Source organism: Suricata suricatta, chromosome 5 (assembly GCF_006229205.1).
Source record: "Suricata suricatta isolate VVHF042 chromosome 5, meerkat_22Aug2017_6uvM2_HiC, whole genome shotgun sequence".
In the NCBI taxonomy this organism is placed as follows: Eukaryota; Metazoa; Chordata; class Mammalia; order Carnivora; family Herpestidae; genus Suricata; species Suricata suricatta.
Window position 1 is genome coordinate 51,185,105 of NC_043704.1, and position 20,577 is coordinate 51,205,681.

The following is a 20,577-nucleotide window of genomic DNA, read 5'->3' on the forward strand; positions in this document are numbered from 1 at the left end:
AATCAGCTAGTTTGAAGTCCTGGTCCAAGGAGAATAAGAGACACATGGGATACTTGTAGCTTAGAACTGACGTTAAACTTTATTTAACTTCATCTATGTTGCTGGCAACAGTTAAAGAAAAACTCCCAATCTTTGTGTTCCAGAAAATGACTTGCTGCAAAGAACCACTCTTTTCAACATGGTTTAGATAAGATTTCTGGACACTCTTCCTTGTTTACTTATGACAAGGCCAGGCACAGACCCTCCATTCCTTTCATTATAAATGATTAAATGAATGTTTGTACGCACTGACCAATCCTAACAAAATGCCAGTGAACAAACTTTATTTAACTAACCGTTTGACTTTTCTCCAGTTCCTTAAATTTGTATCCACTCAGCCTGAAATTCAACCTTTCCTTTATGACACTTCTTGAATATAAGCTCACTACTGAAAGAGATGTTCTCTGATAAACTGTCTAGACATGCCATCCACTCCCCTGTGCCTTGTGCTTTTTAACACTGTTTAATCATCCCTGTAAAATAAGAGCCCTTTTCTGCCAGAGACACTTTCTCTTTGTGACATTTGCAGATATTATACTTGGGGTGTTGTCCCTGTTGCAATAGCATCTTTATCCCTATTGCAATAATTTTTTTGAATAACGTATCTCCTTACCTAAGTCTAGATTTGTTTCTATTTAACAGCTTTCTGGAGCTGTGATTCAGATGCCATACTATCCACCCCTCAGACCCTGATGTCTTCACCAAAGTGGTAGTTCCACTTTCTTGGCCTCTGTGCCCTGGCCCAGCTGGAGAAATCCAGATCTATGGTCATGAGTTGTAACTCCTAATCCAGTGCTCCAGACATTGTCTGTTGTAGAACAATCAGGAGTTATTTGGACTTATATTCACCTTTGAGGAAGATAATTTTTTTGACCTTATGTAAACCCTCTTCTTTATAAGCTCTTTAAATAACATGGATTATCGAGGCAGTCACACTGATTCCTCAAATTCAGGGTTTAGACAGGAGTACCTCCTCATCTTCCCGATCTGGGGATTGGGATTGTGTGAGGAAATTAATTAAACAGAGCTCTGTCCTGGCTTGATTAAGGTCCTATTTCTGATTGAATGATCTAATCCCATGGGTAACTCTCATTCTTTTCACTGATTTTGGTGACTACATGCTTTACTATTATGGCACCCATTCTGTTAAGTATCTTCAAGCATGCCAAAATTTTATCAAAGATAATTCAGAATTAACTTGGATATCATGGGAAACTTGGACACTTCCCAAACTGTTTCTCCTTTTCCTTTCTCCTCTCTCCTACATTTCACCTCTGTTCAGCTTCTTTAAATCCTTTGGTATATTCTCTTGTAACATCTCTCTTCCTCTGCCCCTCTGTCCACCTCTGTGAGACTTTTCCCTTTGCACAACAGACCCTGGAATAGAGTTACTTCCAGGTCAGGCTCCTTTGTCCCCACCGAGGGCTATCAAAAGGGGCTCAGGAGCCTCAAGAGCAACCACTTAAAGCTAAAAGGGTAATTGGGAACAAGTGAGATATTTTATCCTTCAGTATGAGTTTTGGAGATGCCCAAGTGGTCATTTGGTCTCTCTTTAGTCCTGCACGCACAATTCAGTCCAGAGCCTCCATAAGGTTACATATTAGGACACAGGAAATTTTGAAGGTCTCCTTCACTAGTATTGGTGGGAATGCTACTAAGTAGGTAAACTCAAGTTGTCCCATCTTCCAGAAATACAACTCTGGTAAAAATGTTACGGTGAAATAAGGACAAAAGAGGTTTTTCATAGGAAGCAGCGAATTATATAAATAAAGCTATACACTCTCCATTTCTGCCTATTTTTCTGTTATATGTGTATGTATGTAAGTTATGTAACTATAAATGTTATGAACGTATGAGTTTTATCAACCTCTACTTGGTATTACCAAATTATATACTAAGATTATTTAAATTTTTTTAAGTGTTTACATGTCTTTGAGAGACAGAGAGAGAGAGAGGGAGAGATACAAAGAGAGGGTAAGACACAGAATTTGAAGCAGGCTCTAAGCTCTAAGCTGTAAGCACAGAGCACCATGTGGTGCTCAAACTCACACACCGTGAGATCATGAACTGAGCTAAAGTCAGTGCTTAACTGACTGAGCCTCCCAGGTGCCCCTATACTAAGATTACTTTAAAGAGTTCTATTCTAGAAGGTTTATTCATAATCACACACTTTTATAAATTCAATATTCCTAAAATTTCTAGAAATTAAATACACTTAAACTTCAATATCTTATAGAAACTAATGCAAGTATTTTACGAATTCAATTTCATATAATTTATGTAAATCTTAGGCAGCCTCATTTAATATTGTTGGTTTAATAAAAACAGCTTTGTCTACTGAGTTATCAGTGTTAAATAAAAACAAACACATATTTTTATTCTATGCCTTACATTTCCACAGATCTAAAACACGAAAAATGTTATGTACCTCCTTTATTTATATGACAAGTTGGTTTTCACCCATCAGCTTTTGGCTAAATTCACCATTCAGTGAGTACTTGCCTAGTACCCTAACTAACTTAGATAGTAAGACATTCTTAATTTATGACATTGTTTTACATTATGGTAGTTATATGAAATTAAATTTGTAAAAATTCATTTTTAATATTTTTACTCTTTCTCAAACACCAAATGAAAACTCTCTGAAAGAGAGACTCTGTCAAATTTGTTTTCCCAAGGCCAATCATAATAGCTGACCATTTACTACTTAAATGTGCAATAATACAGACTGTAAATGATAATATAATTTCTATTTGAATAGACATATTTTTATTATAAAATGATAATTTAGTAAAAAATTATGGTCTTTGTCAGTAAAACACATGAAGCTTGGCTACTCAAATCAAATATCACAGCCAAGAAACCAGCTGGAGACAATTTAACAGTGATGTATAAAGTATACTTGGGAGATAAATATTTGTTTGATCCTTCTCTGTACAAACTTTGACCAGCAAAGTGACAATAAATAACACAAGAATAATTCAATCAAAGCATTCAAATCAGAGGGGCATGTAGATGTAGGCATAATCTCGTCCCTGCCTCTTCCTTTTAATGATAATTTTTGAAATCCATAAATCTTCTATCATTTCCACAATAAGCATTTGGAGAATCAATTATTGAAAATGAATCCAATTTCCTATTATGAATCTTCAAGTAATAGATTAAATTTGGTCTTCTCCACCCATTAGTAATTGAAACTTCAATGATAACTTGTCTCAATCTGATGAGTTTCTGACAGAATTGTCAGTCTTATTCTAAGAGTTGTATGCTTCTCCCCTCTGATATTAACAGAATACTCTTTCAACTATTGACCTGAGATTGAAGAGAAATACTCTGACTTTGATTACAGACTATGCATTTATTGGCAAATACGCATAATATTTTAAATTAATTTTTATTGTTGACAAGAAAGATTAAAATATATGATAATAGGTATACTTTAGCACTATACATCATTATGATTTTATATAGTATTTTATAACTGTCCTAACTTGAGTACCATTGCTAAATCTGTGACAGGAAGAGTAATAACTGATCATAGCTATCTCAGAAGAAAATCGAAAGCATCAGTTAAAAAATGAATTTATGACTTTAGGATACCTAGAAAACCAATCCCCAAAATGTACTGGTTTATTTATTACTAGCAATCTATCAGTTAAATTAACTATAGATGCTAGGCTTATAGAATATATAAAAAATAAAATTACTTTTAGTTGTAAAACAATTCTCTAATTTTCATCAAGAATTTAAATAATAGACTTCCAGAAAAAATGGCAGAGTAGAAGGATCCTTGACTCACCTCATCCTATGGATACAATTACATATCACCCACATCAGTATGAATAATAAAGAAATTATATGAAGACTGGCAGAACAGATTCTCCACAGCTACCTGTAGAGAAGAGGCTATATCAGAGGGTAGAAAGGGCAGACACATAGTGGGGAGCCAAACAAATCCCTAGACCTTCTGTAGGAGAGAGCAATGTGGCCGGCTCAGAAAGGAGAGAGAGAGCAGACCCCATGTTAGACAACCTTGGCACAAGGAACTCCCGCTAGAAAGATAAATATCCATAACATTTGGCTTTGAAAACCAAAAGGGACTGGCCTGAGGAATTATTACAATCAGTGGGGCTTCACCCTTGGAACTTTAAAAATCAGCAGGCTTGCCTGTGGATGAGCTGGAAGGTGATAGGAAACTGAGTTCCCACCTTTAAGGAACAGTCCATAGAACAGCCCCACTGAGATACAGCAAAGAAAAAGTGGTTTGAAAAATGACTGGTGTATATGAGAAGGAGAGTCATTTACTTATATCAGAGCTTGTGCTGAAGGGGCAGGGATCTGTGGGAGACTTCTCCAAAAACGAAGGAGTTGACAGGTGCCATTTCCATCTGACCCTGACTAGGTAGAAGGACCCTTGGGGGAACCAGTGCAATGTGAGCACTCTCCCTCTAGCCTGCTAACAGCACATCCTGCCCCCCACAGCCTTCTACCAGTCCACCCCATTCAAGAAGGCTGACTCAGAAGGCGTTTTTACAAGTAGCAGCAGGGTCCTTCTTACAGTGAACCAGTATAAACCTTGCTGGCACAGTGCACCTTGCCCCCATGTTCTACTACAGACCTGCCCTTTATAATACTTCCTTGACCAGAGCCCACCTAAAGAGGTGCAAAAAGCCTGGCAGTTTGTAAGCAGCCCAGACAAGGGCCAGCACCACTCCAAAGTGACTCCTTTCCAAGGGAGAGGATAAAATATCCACACACTCCAGCCTCACTGAAGCCCCAGCAGTGGGTTAGGGGTAGACATCTGGTCTGAATTGCAGGCCTCACCCACCAAATCTTCTCAGGGAACAACACAAAGAAAGTACTTTGATGTTTGCTACATCAAAGTTGGTCTGACTCAACTCATGACCATGGTGGCCCCAGACTAGTTTACTAATAATTTAGGGACCAAGCCCTGCCAACAACAGACAAGGAGGGCCAATGAAGACAACTGAACTAAAGGTAAACATGGCTCAGCCTAAACAATTGGGCACACATAACGCACATAGGAGACACTCCTAAAGTGCAAGGTTCTGGTGAACAGGAGACACTGCACTGAAGGGTACCACAGGATCTTTTCTTCTGAGATCACTACTTTCAAAAGTAGGATACATAGATGACTTTCAAACTCATAGAAATAGACATAGAGAGTTAGACAAAATGAAGAGACAAAGGAATATGTCCCAAATGAAAGAATATAACAAAACCACACCAAGAGAGCTAAATGAATTGGAGATTGGGAATATGCCTGATACAGAATTTAAAGTAATGGTCATAAATATATTCACTGGACTTGAGACAAGTGTGGAGGACCTCAATGGGATATTCAACAAAGAGACAGAAAACATAAAAAAAATAGAGATGAAGAACATAATAACTGAAGTTAAAAATACACTAGAGAGGATAGATAGTAGACTAGGGAAAGGAGAACAGATCAGAAACTTGGATGACAGAGTAATAGAAAACAATCAAGCTGAATAGGAGAGAGAAAACAAATAATAAAAAATAAAAATAGATTAAGGAACTTCAGCAAAACCATCAAGTATATTAAGTCACAATATAGGGATTCCAGAAGAAGAGAGAGAAAAGAAAACAAAACTTACTTGAAGAAATAATAGCTAAAAATTCCTGAATCTGGGGAAGGAAACAGAAACCAAAACCAGGAGGCACAGAGAGTCAGTCTCCAACAAAACTCAACCCAAGGAGGTCCAAATCAAGACACAATAATTAAAATGAACAAAAAGTAGTGACAAAGACAGAATTTTCAAAGGAGTCAGAGGAAAAAAAATAGTTACATATAAGGGAAACACCATGAGATTATCTGTTTATTTTTCAGCAGAAACTTTACAGGTCAGAAGGGAGTGGCATGATTTTTCAAAGTGCTGAAAGAAGAAAAGAGAAGAAAAGAAGAAAAGAAAAGAAGAAGAAAAAGAAAAGAATGAAAGAAAGAACAGAAAAGAAAGAAAGAATCAACCTGCAGCTAAGAATACTCTATCTAGAAGGGCTATCATTTAGAAGAGGATAGTTTCCCAGACAAAATTAAAATAATTCATGACCACTAAAGCAGCCCTTCCAGAAATGTTAAGGAAATTTACAGCCAAGATGGCGGAGAAATAGAGGGATCCATACTTCCTGCCTGCATCTCTCAAATAAAGAAGGGCTGAAGTCAAAGGACTCTGAACCTCAAGAGTCTGGGAGGAAAGAAGTTGGAGTCTACTAGGAATACAGCCTCATAGGTGCGTGATTGCAAGCTTGTGCAGATAAAACGGACTGGGACATGGAGGCATGGAGGGGAAGAAGCCTCTTCTGTGGAGAGACAAAGAGAAGAGATAGAGCAGCTGGAGAAGGGTATCTGGAGAAGAAAAAAACCTTGGCCTGGGATGGAGAGGGATCCTATAATCCCATCTCTAAATGCAAGACTTTTAGAGAGAGATCCTATTTCTAACTGTGGAGATTTCTTTGGACTGGGTGCACTGGTCCCATGCTGGGCCAGGGGACAAAACAGATTCCCCCAAGTTAGGAGGTACCCAAGGGGGGCAGTGACCATAGCCCATGGGACTAAATGTTGGGTGGCATCATTAATAAGCATGGAGTGAGAACCTGGATCATTGCTGGGCATGGGGCATGGATGTACCACCTCACCTGAGCCTGCAGAACAGTGAAGATGGATCCAAAGGAGTGATTTGGCACAACTGGTCTGAGGAGAAGGGCCTGGGGATCGCCACTTTTCTCCCCACAACCACCAAGGCGAGGTCTCAGGGATAGGTCCATGGGGCCCACAGTGGAGATGGGACCTGCCTACACCAAACCACATCCATTTGCACTGGGTAACTGCTCTTTTTATGGGAGCAAGATAGATCTGCTGAAACAGACAGCCCCTTTCCCAAGACCAGTGCTGCTGTATTGCCCTAATTAATTCTAGATCAATTCTTGTTATTTAAATATATTCTCCCTTTTCTATTATTATCTCTCCCCTCCTCTGGATTAGATATTCCAGTTATAGGTTTGGTTAAACAAACATATTTAATCCATCCTCCTGATGCATGTTCCACACCTCCTTCTTTACATCTACATCTCTGCCATTATCTTCCTTTCTCTCTCTCTCTCTCTCTCTCTCTCTCTCTCTGGAATAATCAGACTATATAGTTTCTCTAGGTAACATTATCTTCATTTCTTTCTCCTCCCCTCCTACCCTATTATCCCTTTTCTCTCTCTGGATTAAGCCATTTAGTCTCTCTGCCTCGTCAATGCTTATTTTCTCTTCTGCCCCACTCCTATAATTTCTCTCTTTGTATGTGCGCTTCCTTCAGCACTGCCTCCAACCTACTCTTTATTTGTAGTTGCAATTTCTGGTTTTATACTTTTATATTGTCCTTTGTTTGTTTTGTTTTGTTTTTTTATTTTTGTTGGCTTGTTTGAATTTTTTTGTGCATTTGCATGTTTTTGTTCCGTTTGTTGGTCTGTCTGTTTTCCTTTCCAGGGCTTCTTCAAGAAACAAACCAAAGTACACATGGTGAAAGGTCCAAAACATCATTATGAGGAGGTAAATAAAATAACCAAAGGCACAAAAAGAGAGACCAAGGGACACCATTTAAAGAACACTTCCTGAATGGACAGGCCCTGGACAGTGTATGAGCCTCCTTTAATATAGCAGTACTCGCAGGTGCAGAGCACATAACAAGCCTTTAAAACTTACAAGAGAGAAAAGCTAACCAAAATGATGAAACAGAAAAATTATCCACTAAAGAAATTCCAGTAAGAATTAACAGCTAAAGAATTTGTCAAAACAAATATAAGCAACATAACTGACCAAGAATTTAAAACAACAGTCATAAAAGCAATCGCTCGGCTTGAAAAAGGCATAGAAGACAGCAGAGACATTACTGCTACAAAGATCATGGATCTTAAAAATAGTTATGATGAATTAAAATATGCTATAAATGAGGTACATAATAAATTGGAGATGGCCACTGCACAGATTGAAGAGTCAGAGAAGAGAATAGGTGAATTGGAAGTCACAATTAGAGAAAAAGAGGAAGCCGAGAAAAAGAGATAAATTGATCCAGGAGCATGAAAGGAGAATTTGGGAAATGAGTGATGTAATCAATCGGAAAAATATCTGTATCATAGGAATTCTATAAGAAGAACAAAGAGAGAAAGGGGCTAAAGGGGTACTTGAACAAGTTATAGACAAGAACTTTCACAATCTGGGGAAGGAAACAGTCATTGAAATCCAAAAGGCACAGACAACTCCCCTCAGGCATAACTTGAATTGATCTTTGGCACAACATATCATAGTAAAACTGGCATAATATAAGGATAAAAAGAAAATTCTGAAAGCAGCTAGGGATAAAAGGGCCCTAACATACAAAGGGAAACTTATCAGAGTATTTGCAGATCTTATCTACTAAAACGTGGCAGGCCAGAAATAAATGGCAGGAAATCATGAATGTGATGAACAGGAAAAATATGGAGCCAAGAATCCTTTAGCCAGCAAAACTGTCATTCAGAATAGAAGGAGAGATAAAGATTTTCCCAAACAAACAAAAATTGAAAAGAACTTATCATCACTAAGCCAGCCCTACAAGAGACCCTAAGAGGGACTCTGAGATAAATGTTTCATGGAACACAAATACCAGAGACACCACTACAAGCATGAGCCCTACAGACAACACAATGACTATAAACCCATATTTTTCAATAATAACACTGAATGTAAATGGATAAATGCTCCAGTCAAAAGACATATGGTAAAAGAATGGATTAAAAAAAAAACACACAAGATCCTTCTATTTGCTGTCTACAAGAGTTGTAAAGACCCTTCAGATTGAAAGTAAGGGGATGGAATAATATCATGCTACTGGAAGTCAAAAGAACACTGGAGTAGCCATACTTATATAGGACAAACGGGACTTTAAGATAAAGGCAGTAACAAGAGATGAAAAAGGACATTATATAATAATTACTGGGTCAATGCATCAGGAGGAGCTAACAATTATAAAGGTCTGTCCATCGATTTCAGGAGCACCCAAATGCATAAAACAATCACAACATAAGGAATCTTACTGATAATAATGTGCTAATTGTATGGGACTTTAATTATCCAATTACAGCAATGGATAGATCAACTGGACAGGAAAACAATATGAAACAATGGATCTGAATGACACTTTGGACTAGATGGACTAGACAGATATATTTAGAACTCTACATCCCAAAGACATGGAATTCACTTTCTTCTCAAGTACACATGGTACATTCTCCAAGACAGATCACATACTGGGTCATAAAGCAGCCCACAGTAAATATAAAAGAATTGAGATCATACCATGTATGCTTTTGGATCACAATGCTATGCATCTTGAATCGATCACAGGAAAAGTCTGGAAAACATCCAAAACCATGGGGGTTAAAGAACACCCTACTATATAAGAATGGTTTAAGAAAGCAATTAGAGAAGAAATTAAAAAAAATATGTAAACAAATGAAAATGAAAATACTACAATCCAAACTCTCTGGGATGCAGCAAAGGCAGTCTTGAGGAAATACATTGCAATCCAGGCCTATTTCAAGAAACTAGAAAAAGTGCAAATATAGAATCTAACAACACACCTAAAGGAACTAGAAGGAGAGCAACAAGAGCACCCCAAACCCAGCAGAAGAAGAGAAATAATAAAGATCAGGAAAGAAATAAACAATATAGAATCCAAAAAAACAGTTGAACAGATCAGTGAAACCAAGAGTTGGTTTTTTGAAAAAATAAAATTGATAAACTTAGGCAGCTTTTCAAAAAGAAAAGAGAGAACACCCAAATAGGCAAAATTACAAATGAAAACATATCTATTATAACCAATACCTCATAAATAGACACAACATCAGGGAATGCTATGAAAAATTATATGCCAACAAACTCGACAAAACAGAAGAAATTGACAAATTCATAAACACACACACTATCAAAAGTCAAACAGGAAGAAATAGAAAATCTGAACAGAATCATAACTAGTGAAAAAATTGAATCAATTATCAAAAATTTCCCAATAAATAAGAGCCCTGGACCAGATGGCTTCTGGGGGAATTCTACCAAAAATTTAAATCAGAGTTAATACTCATTCTTTTCAAGCTGTTCCAAAAAATGGAAATGGAAGGAAAACTTCCAGACTCATTCTACAAAGCCAGTATTACTTTGATTCCCAAAGCAGACAGAGACCCCACAAAAAATAAATACTGGCCAATGTCCCTGATGAATATGGATGCAAAAATCCTGAACAAAATACTAGCAAATCGAATTCAACAGCATATAAAAAGATTATCCATCATGATCAAGTGGGGTTTATTTCTGGGTTGCAGGGCAGGTCCAATATTCAAAAATCAATCAATGTGATTCATCACACTAATAAAGGAAAAGATAAGAAACATATGATTCTGTCAATAGATGCAGAAAAAGCATTTGACAAAATACAGGATCCTTTCTTAATAAAACCCTCGAGAAAGGATAGAAGGAACTTACTTAAACATCATAAAAGCCATTTATGAAAAGCCCACAGCCAATATCATCCTCAATGGGGAAAAGCTGAGAGCTTTCTCTTTGAGATCAGGAACACGACAAGTATATCCACTCTCACCACTGTTGTTTAACATAGTGCTAGAAGCCCTAGCATCAGCAATAAGACAACAAAAGGAAATCAACGGCATCGGAATTGGCAAAAATGAAGTCAAATTTTCACTTTTTGCAGATGACATGATACTCTACATGGAAAACCAACAGACTTCACGAAAATCTGATATAACTGATCCATGAATTCAGCAAAGTCACAGGTACAAAATCAATGTACAGAAATTGGTTGCATTTTTATTCACCAATAATGAAGCAACGGAAAAAGAAATCAGGAAACTGATCCCATTCACAATTGTACCCAAAACCAAAGAATACCTATAAATAAACCTAACCAATGATGAAAATGATTTGTATGCTGAAAACTTAGAAAACTTATAAAGGAAATTGAAGAAGACACAATGAAATAGAAAAACATTCCATGCTCATGGATTGGATGAATATTGCTAAAATGTCAATACTACCCAAAGCAATCTATACATTCAATGCAATCCCAATAAAAATTGCACCAGCATTCTTCTCAAAGCTAGATCAAACAATGCTAAAAGTTGTATGGAACCACAAAAGACCCTGAATAGCCAAAGTCATATTGAAGAAGAAAACCAAAATGGAGGCATCACAATCCCAGACTTTAGCCTCTACTACAAAGCTGTAATCATCAAGACACTATGGTATTGGCACAGAAACAGACACATCGACCAATGGAAGAGAATAGAGAACCCAGAACTGGACCCACAAATGAAGGGCCAGTTCATCTTTGACAAAGCAGCAGAGAGTATCCAATGGAAAAAAGACAATCTAACAGGTGGTGCTGGGAGAACTGGACAGCAATATACAGAAGAATGAAACTAGACAACTTTCTTACACCACATAGAAAAATAAACTCAAAATGGATGAAGGACCTGAATATGAGACAGAAAACCATCAAAACCCTAAAGAAGAAAGCAGGACACAACCTCCTTGACTTCAGCCTCAGCAATTTCTTACTCAACACATCTCCAAAGGCAAGAGATTCAAGAGCAAAAATAAACTATCGGGACCTCATCAAAATAAAAAGCTTCTTCACGACCAAGGAAACAATCAAGAAAACTAAAAGGCAACCAATGGAATGTGAAAAGATAGTTGCAAATGACATATCAGATAAAGGGCTAGTATCCAAAATCTATAAAAAATTCTCCAAACTCCACACCCAAAAAACAAATAATCCAATGAAGAAATGGGCAGAAGACATAAACAGACACTTCTCTAAAGAGGACATCCACATGGCCAACTGACACATGAAACGATGCTCAAAGTCATTCATCATCAAGGAAATACAAATCAAAACCACACTGAGATACCACCTCACACTACTCAGAGTGGCTAAAATGAACAAATCAAGTGACTATAGATACTGGCGAGGATGTGAAGAAACAGGTACCCTCTTGCACTGTTGGTAGGAATGTGCAGTTGCTCTGGAAAACAGTGTGGAGGTTCCTCAAAAATAACAATAGAACTCCCCTATGTTCCAGCAATAGCGCTGCTAGAAATTTGCCCAAGGAATCCTGGAGTGCTGATGCATAGGGGCACATGTACCCCAATGTTTATAGCAGCACTTTCAACAAGAGCCAAATCATTGAAAGAGCCTAACTGTCCATAAACTGATGAATGGATCAAGAAGATGTGGTTTATATATACAATGGAGTACTACATGGCAATGGCATGGCAATGAAAAAAAAAAAAGAAATCTGGCTATTTGTAGCAAGTGGATGGAACTCAAGGGTGTTATACTAAGTGAAATAAATTAGGCAGAGAAAGACGGATACCATATGTTTTCACTCATATGTGGAACAGGAGAAATTTACCAGAGGACCATCATGGAGTAGAAGGGGAATAAATAGCTAAGGAGTGCAAGGGAGGCAAAACATAAGAGACTCTTAAATGCTGAGAACAAACAAAAGGTTGATCAGAGGTCGGTGAGAGGGGAATTGCATGATGGGCATGGAGGAGGGCACTTGTTGGGATGAGCACTGGGTGTTGTATGGAAACCAACTTGACAATAAACTATAATTAAAAAAAAAAAGAAACTAGAATAGTGGCTACTGGGGCAGGAGAGCAGTAGGAAAAGGGGAGATGATAATGAGAGTACAAACTTCCAGTTTGGAAATGAAAATATTTTGGGGATCTAATGTTCAGTATGGTGATCATAGTTAATAAAACTGTTTAATATACTTGAATGTTAATAAGAGTATATCTGAAATGTTTTCACCACAAATAAGGAATACAAGTTCTGTGATGTGTGGGGAGTGTTAGTTAACACTATGGTGGTAATCATTTGCAATATATAAATGTATCAAATCAACACTGTGTACCTTAAAAGTTACACAATTAAATCTCAATAAAACTGGGAAATGTTTTCTTTCAAAAAATAAAGTATAATTTACAAATGTATGAAAAAGAAATGTTAAAGGAAACTTTGAATAGAAAGGAAAGATAACTAGCAGAAGTAAATAAAATAGGAAGCATAAAAGCAGTAAAATTAAGTATATCTATAAAAATAAGTCAAAAGATTCATAAAATAAAAGGATGTAGTGTGTGACATCATGTATATAAAATCTGGGCAGGAGGTGAGGAATAAAAATGTAGTGCTTTTAGAATGGGTTCAAGTGATTATCAACATATATAGACTACTAGATGCATCTGTTATATAAACCTAATGGTAACCACAAATCAAAAATTGGTAATCGATTTCTAAATATTAGGGAGAAAGGAATCCAAGTATATCATTAAAGAGAGACAGCAAACTATGAGAGAAGAATGCAGTGCAAGAGAAAAAAGGAACAGAGAACTACAAAAACAACCATAAAACAAGAAACAAAAATGGCAATAAGTACATACCTATCAATAATTACTTTGAATATAAATGGAAAATATGCTCCCATTAAAAAACATAGGATGATGAAATGGATAAAAATCCAACACCCTTCTATGTGCCTCCTATAAGAGATTCATTTCAATCTTTAAACATATGCAGATTAAAAGTGATGGGATAGAGGGAACACCTGGATGGCTTAGTCCATTAAGCGTCTGACTTCAACTCTGATCATGATCTCATTGTTCATGGGTTCGAGCCCTGTGTCGGGCTCTGTGCTGATAGCTCAGAGCCTGGAACTGCATCAAGTTCCGTGTCTCCTCTCTCTCTCTCTCCTCTCATTAGTACTCTGTCTGTCTCCCTCAAAAAATAAATTAGCATTAAAAAAAGTGATGGAAAAGCATTTATCATGAAAATGGAGTTAAAAATAAGCTGGAATAGCATACTTAGAGAAAATAGACTTTAAAACAAAAACTGTAACAAGAGACAACAAAGGATATTATATAATCATAAAGAGAACATTCCAATGAGTAGATACAACAATTGTAAATATTTATGCACCCAAAAACATAAGAGAGTTAATAACATACATAAAGGGAGAAATTGATAGTAATACAATAATAGTATGGAACTTCAACACCCCACTTACATTTATGGATAGATCAACAGCAAATTAATAAGGAAACCAGTGGCTTTAAATAACACATTGGATCAGATGGATCTGACACCTATATTCAGAACGTTCCTCCCTAAAAATGCAGAATACACATTCTTCTAAAGTGTCCATGGAACTTTCTCCAGAATACATCATGTTTTAGGTCACAAAGCAAGTCTCAACAAATTAAAAAAAACTGAAGTCATACCTTACATCTTTTCTGACACAATGCTTGAAATAAGAAATCAAATGCAAGAAAAAATCTTGCAAGAACACAAATAAATGATGATTAAATAACATGCTACTAAACAATGAGCGGGTCAGTGAAGAAATCAAAGAGGAAGTAAAAAAAAAATCCTTGAAGAGAAATAAAAGTGAAAACAGGATACTCCAAAACCATTGGGATACAGCAAAAGCTATTCAAATGGAAAAGTTTATAGCAATATAGGCCTATCTCAAGAAGCCAGAAAAAAAATCTCAAATAAACAACCTAACTTTACACCTTTGGAATAAAGCTTTGTCTTTCCATATTCTTTCTATGTTTCTATTTATAATATCACTCAGAGTCACAGATATTATTTCCATCACTGTCCTTTTGTATTGACTTACTTTGAATCCCATTGAGACCCTCAAGATTAACTTAAAAGTAAAATCTTAGGTTATAACCACAATTTCATAGAAATTCTAACAATTAATATAAATGGAGATGTATATAGAGAGGCAAACTCCCCAATTTTACTATATGTTCTGAAAAAAGACTTTTCATTTGTCCTCCACCATTCTCACTAAACACAATAGAGTATTATTGACTAGCCAAGGTTAATATCTACTAGACAGTTGGGCCACTGACAAAAAATGGCATAATGTACACATTTATGTAAATGCAACAGAGAAATAAGAATAGTATGACAAAACAAATTGTGTAAGATTTCCATAGAAATCTTATCTTTTTTTATCTTTCCTTATGTGTTTACTCAAGGAAATTTCCTTGTGTTTACTCGAGGAAATTGCTAATTATGAGGTCTCTGATCTTTTAATTTGACTGTACTTTGGGAGCAAGAAATTATGCCAAAAAACACATTCAGAATCTTCATTTGAAAGACTAAGAGTTTATCCTAATAACCACCTTTCTATGCAAAATAAAATTTCTAAGTACAGATGAAAATAGCTTCATCAGAAATAATTATCCTGAAGTTCATACTAATGGGGCCCAAGGTATATCGGCAAAGAGCTATGTAGTTTTTGTTAAAAAAAAAAAAGAAGGAAAAAGATATTGTCATATTTCTAATGTTTTTTCACATTCATATAGTTATATTAAACTTCATTTATTAAGTATCTCTTGAACAATAAGTCCAGCGATTGCAATAGTATATAACATAGCTCTGAAATAACCAAAACTATTGTTTACATCCCAATGAGGTGTCTGATTTTACCTAATACCAATTCCTTTCAAACCTCCTCTCCTCCTTATAGTAAAGTCACTCCTTCTGGCAGCTAATGCAAAACAAAAGCTTGAATTTGAGATGGTTAGGATGAGAAACACACAGTACAGCTTCATCTCTAGCTCATAATGGAAAAGGTTTATATTATGACTGAAAGAGGGAACCAAGGTTGGGTCCACTGGATAGTTCTGTCATTCATGATGAATCATTAGACTCCCTGTGGAGTTTTTTGAGATGTTATACCAGTTGGATCCAATCCTAGGAATTCTGTTAAAATGGTCTTAAATTATGAAAAAAATTAAAATAACTTGGAAATTTACTATCTGTTATTTTTCCATATTTTCATCACCTTCTCTACGTCAAGAATCTTTACCACTTTCTAAGTATTTTATTGCTTGAACCTAACCAGCTCTTGTCACAGCAAGCAAAAGAAAACGTGTACTGAAAAATACCCTCAAAATGAAAGGTGTGAGTTTGACACAAGCTGTGGTATTTGAATAAGAGAACACATAGTTTAGAAAACAATCATAACTCAGTAATTATAAACCTACAGCAATGATGAGAGTTTATCAGTTCCACTCAGTAAGTTTTAAATATTGTTTCCCTGTACTATTTCTACATGAAAGGACGTAATATGCTCCCATAGAGCTTGCTTGACTTATTGGGAAAAATAATATGTATTTTGAAAAATGAGCTCTGCAAGCATTGATGAAAAAGAACTGAGCAAGCACAGAAGGAATGGTTACAGTTGGCTGTGCAAGTAATGCATTAGAAATCTGTTCCCATTCAAAAACACAAGTAAAATTTTTCTAATAGCACCCCAAATGTTAATTCTTAAACTCTTCCTCAATTAGAAATGTCACTATCATTTTCTACACTGAAGATAATTAAATTAATTGTTTTGAATTTAGAAGAGACCCAGTTTTTAACTAATGGTATTTTTAAAGTGGATTTTGGCATAAAATTATTTCCCGTTAAATGTAAGTTATATATATTTTTTGTTCATGTATTTTGTTATAGAATTCAGGAGCTTAAACACTTGGGTTTATGTTTAAAACTAAAAAACTGATTTAAAAAAATATCCCATAAATGAACCTAGTGAACCATTCCAATTGGGTTCACAGGAAGTTAATATGAATTAATAAGATAACCTCATGATAGGACAATTGTAAAATTAAAAAGTGTAAAACATGTTTAATTTCAATAGCAATTTAGCCAAATGTAATCTTAATATCCCTCCATATTTTTAGAAATTAATAGATAAAAATCATTTTCAAACAGCATAAAACAATTTTTAAACAGTAAATTTTAGGGGCAAGTATACTGGTTTCTCCTAATAGAATTCTCATAACTTACTTAGTATAGTCCTTTTCTTAATTGGTCTTTTCCTTCAATTTGTAAGAAGTATGCTCACTCCAATCATTTCATAATATACAGTAACAGTTTAACTAGAAAAGTCAAATTACAATGCATGATTCATGGTATAAGTTTGTAAAGTACTAGAAATCATCATTATCTATTATTATTTCATTCTGCAATGAAAGTTTATCAATTCAGTATATTTTTTCCATTTTCTGAATTAATTTCTTCTCTTACCCCAAATGGATGTAATCTTGAATTTCTGAGGCTTCCAGAGTCTGTCAAAATTTCATTTCTTTATACTTCTCTACCTTTTAAATGATAAAAACTAACAATTTCAATTTAGGGAAAAAATTCTTATTTTTATTCCTTAATATCCTAATGATGCCTTTCTGAAAATTCCTATCTTAGAACATTTTAGTACCAGTTTAGGAGACTAAACACTAAAGACAGCTACATTCTCCTAGTTGTGAATGATTTGCATTGATATAACGTAGATCTCTTTGCCTGTCAGGAAAGAGATTTTTGTTTGATTTCAACACAGAGAATAGAGAAATGAAACTGTAAGAGTATGTAGCATATATGTGCAAATGCATATAGTAGAAATCTGGGTCCTATTTTTATGATCCCCAATTATTAATGAAAAAGATTCACATGCATTTTTATGTTTGTATGACTAATGAGTGCCTAACTTTGTGCTAAACACCTTCATTAATTATCTTACTCAATTCTTATCTTACTCAATTCTCCCCAACAATTCTTCTTTTTTTTTAATGTTTTATTTATTTTTGAGACAGGGAGAGACAGAGCATGAGAGGGGATGGGACAGAGAGAGACAGAGGGAGACACAGAATCTGAAGCAGGCTTCAGGCTCTGAGCTCTCAGCACAGAGCCCAACGCAGGGCTCGAACCCATGAACATGAGATCATGACCTGAGCCAAAGTCAGGAGGCTTAACTGACTTAGCCACCCAGGCGCCCCCCAATAATTCTTTATTTAAGGCAAGAGTCTTCATTATCAACATTTTCCGGAGCGCCTGGAAGAATGTGCTATTGCCAGTGGCTCTGCTTTAGGAAGACTAGGGTCCTCCTGCTCCAGAGATCACACCATCCTTCACAAATGCAGATAGCCAAACAGAAAACACCAAGCTGATCATAGTGAACAAAGAAGCAAATCAGGAGTAAAGAGTGAGACCACAAGACCCCCTGGAACCACCTGCTTCCTGAGGAAGAAGTGAATGGAAACAGTGCTGTTCTAGCCAGCATGACTTTCAAAAATTCTGAATATCTTGCTTTTCTCAACTGCTTACTTCTTGGCCCTTTTGACATCTCCTGGCCTATTCCTGAATTTGGCAGTTGTTGACTAACAGAGGTGGGGCTCAAATCCAGGCTCTGCTGTTTCTTGGGTGCTGCCACTACTCTGCTCAACTCCAGTGTCTCCTCCTGAACCTGTGGAACTTCTGGGTCCTGACAACAAAGCACAGTAGTACTCAGGATTATTCACAGTTCTAGAGCATCTCAATAATTTGTTTTAAGAAGCTGTGTGGCAAGATGGCAGAAAGTAGGGAGCTCTGTAATTTTCACTCACCCGCATCTTTCAAACTAAGAAGGACTGAAGTCACAATACTCTGATCTACAAGAGTGGGAGGAAAAGACACAGAGTCCACAAGAAGACAGCCTCGTGCATGAGGCTACCTCAAGAAACAAGCCAAAGTACATATGTTGGAGAGTCCCAAACATCACTGAGTAGGGAAATAAAATAAAGGCACAAAAAGAGAAACAGAGAGACACCATTAAAAGAACACTTCCTGAATGGCCAGGCCCTGGACAATGAACCTCCTTTAATATAGCAGTACTTGCAGGTGCAGGGCACATAATAAGCCTTTAAAACTTACAAGAGACAGAAAGCTAGCCAAAATGATGAAACGGAAAAACTCTCCACTAAAGAAATCCCAGAAAGAAGTGACAGCGAAAGAACTGGCCAAAACAGAATAAGCAACATAACTGATTAAGAATTTATAACAACAGTCATAAAAGTAATCACTGGGCTTGATAAAGGCATAGAAGACAGCAGAGACACTACTGCTACAAAGATCATGGATCTTAAAAATAGTTTGAATTAAAATATACTATAACTGAGGTGCATAATAAAATGGAGATGGCCACTGCATAGATGGAAGAGTCAGAGAAGAGAATAGGTGAATTAGAAGACACAAGTATAGAAAAAGAGGAAGCCGAGAAAAAGAGATAAATTGATCCAGGAGCATGAAAGAGAATTGGAGACCTGAGTGACCAATCAAACAGAACAATATTCGTATCATAGGAATTCCTAAAGAAGAAGAAAGAGAAAAAGGTCCTGAAGGGGTGCTTGATCAAATTATAGCCAAGAACTTCCCCCAATCTGGAGAAGGAAATAGACATTGAAATCCAAGAGGCACAAAGAACTCCCTTCAGACGTAAGTTGAATCGACCTTCAGCATGACATATCATAGTGAAACTGACATAATATAAGGATAAAGAGAGAATTCTGAAAGCAGCTTGGGATAAAAGGGCCCTAACATACAAAGGGAAACCTATCAGAGTGGTTAAAGACCTATCGACTGAAACGTGGCAGGCCAGAAAGAAATGGCAGGAGATCATCAATGTGATGAACAGGAAACATATGCACCAAGAATCCTTTATCCAGTGAGCCTGTCATTCAAAATAGAAGGAGAGATCAACGTTTTCCCAAATAAACAAAAATTGAGAAGATTCATCACTACCAAAACAGCCCAACAAGAAATCCTAAGGGGGACTCTATGAGGGAAATGTTGCAAGGAATACAAGGTACCAGAGACACCACTATCACCACCAATCAAATGGCACCAGGTAGCAGAATGGATAAAAAACCAAAATCCATCTATTTGCTATGTACAAGAGACTCATTTTAGACCTGAAGACACCTTCAGATTGAATGTAAGGGATCGAGAAATATTTATCATGTGAATGGAGGTCAAAAGAAATCCAGAGTAGCCATACTTATATTGGACAAACTGGACTTTAAAGTAAAGGCAGTAACATGAGATGAAGAAGGGCATTATAATTATAGGGTCTCTCCATCAGGAAGAGCTAGCAATTATAAATATCTACGTGCCAAGCATGGGAGCACACAAATACATAAACATTAATCACAAACAGAAACAATCTTATTGATAAGAATGCACTAACTGCAGGGGATTTTAATACTCCACTTACAGCAATGGCTAGATCAACCACATAGAAAATCACTAAAGAAACAATGGACCTGAATGACAGCCCATTAAGTTGACCAAGTGCAACAGCAGTGTGGGAAAGTCACTAAGTAGCAATCTATTGGGCAGATGTTTGTGTGGAAGCAAACACACACAACCCCTTAGAATTTACCTAGTGATGCCAGAAAATTGAATTTAAAGTTAAGCCAGGGAATTTTTGGGATTGTTCAGGCACCGGGGAAGCTGCCTCCTTCTCTGGTCAAAGCAATGAAGAATTGTGTATGGAGACCTAGTTTAGGTCTCATTATTTGGGAAGACTGCCTGGACCCACTGCCCAAGGGGAGGAAGCTTA

The 20,577-nt window shown here is 36.5% G+C and overlaps 1 long non-coding RNA gene across 1 annotated transcript in view; it reads left to right on the plus strand.

Moving 5' to 3' along the window:
- The window catches only part of LOC115292646, a 50,524-nt gene extending 44,580 nt beyond the window's left edge, over positions 1-5,944 (plus strand). Inside the window, exons 4-5 of the long non-coding RNA XR_003909074.1 lie at positions 2,441-2,529; positions 5,915-5,944. This is a non-coding gene — a long non-coding RNA (uncharacterized LOC115292646). The remainder of the gene's footprint in view (positions 1-2,440; positions 2,530-5,914) is intronic.
- The last annotated feature ends 14,633 nt before the right edge of the window (positions 5,945-20,577 follow it).